Genomic DNA, 1,487 nt, shown 5'->3' on the forward strand with positions numbered 1-1,487 from the left:
AGGAGCCTGGCTTCTGGTTGAGTAGCGCACCCCCTGTGGAAGTGCACTGACCACCAGGGGGGAGCTCCTGCATTGAGAACCTGCCCCCTAGTGGTCAGTACGCATCATAGCGACTGGTCGTTTCACCCTTTGGTCGATTTGCATATTAGCCTTTTATTATATAGGATGATGAGAGAGAATCATTGATCAGCTGCCTCCTGCACACCCCACAATGGGGATCGAGCCCCCAACCTGGGCATGTGCCTTTGACCGGAATCCAACCCAGGACCCTTCAGTCCACAGGCCGATGCTCCATCCACTGAGCCAGACCAACTAGGGCTGAAACCAATTTTTTTTTTAATTAAAAGAAATCAGCTATTATACTAACAAAAGAAAAAACATGAACGATTCAGTCGCCAACAGTTGTCGGTATGTTTGTACGTCTAGAAAGCTCTCGGGTAGGTTTGCAGATTCGAGACAATAACCCACAGATGAAAGCAGAGCCGGCAGGTGGCCGGACCTGAGGCTCAGACACAGAAGCCGCGAGCTCTTCTTGCTCGGCAGTAGCCGGTGAAGGCGGAAACGGGCAAATGCATGTCAGAAGCTGCAGACACTTAGCAACAAACTTAACGGTAAAACGCCTGCCGAGGGGCTGGGTCCTGGCAGGCGCCGCGAGGGGGCACCGCTGACGTGGCCTTCGGTCACGCTGAACCCCACATCCAGGCGTCCCCGCTGCCCTCTGGGGACAAAGGCCCATTGAGCCCTCTGGCCCCGCCGGCTGTGGCTTCGCCTGCCCAAATGCCAGCTCGCTTCCTGATCCTGCTGGACTGTGTCGGGGACCGGAGCTGAGAAGGGTCTCCCTCACCCCCGTGTAGCCAAGCCCGGAGACAGACTCAGCCATGCGCCAGGTCCCCCCCCGCAGCCCCCGCCATAGAGCACGCTCCCTCCGCCTTCCCCTCCACCGCACACACCTCTCCACACAGCAACGCCATTGTCTGCATCGCAGCCTCTAAAGGCGGAGCACAGGCCAGCGCAGGTGCCCGCTGCCCCGGGGGCCTGGACCGCGCTGCCGCCTTAGAGAGATGTGTCCCCGTTGTTCTCCACGGACGGCACGCAGGTCCTGACCCGCACGCACTCCCCGCGCCCTGGGAACAGCCGTCCGGGGAATGAAACGGCATCAACCGAGGACAAGGACCTGGTGGCAGGGGGACCGAAGCAAAGGCTAAACCAGGACACACAGGGCGACGGGGTCCGCGGACCTGGGCACCTGAGACCGCGGGCGGAGGGGACCACGGGCAGCAGGACGGTGTCAAGGCCCCGAGAGACTGAGGGGGCGGGCCTGACCACAGTGCGTGTGGGGGCTGCTAGGCCCCAGACCCCTCTTCATCCCTATCAAGCACAGGATGGACCAGAGCGGCTGTGGCCTGGGAGCCCCGCGCCGGGCAGAGATGGCAGGGCTGGGGACTGGACTGAGGCCAGCGAGGGGGGCCAGACCCCCACCCTCCCTC

This window comes from Myotis davidii, unplaced genomic scaffold, assembly GCF_000327345.1.
Source record: "Myotis davidii unplaced genomic scaffold, ASM32734v1 scaffold609, whole genome shotgun sequence".
Lineage (NCBI taxonomy): Eukaryota > Metazoa > Chordata > Mammalia > Chiroptera > Vespertilionidae > Myotis > Myotis davidii.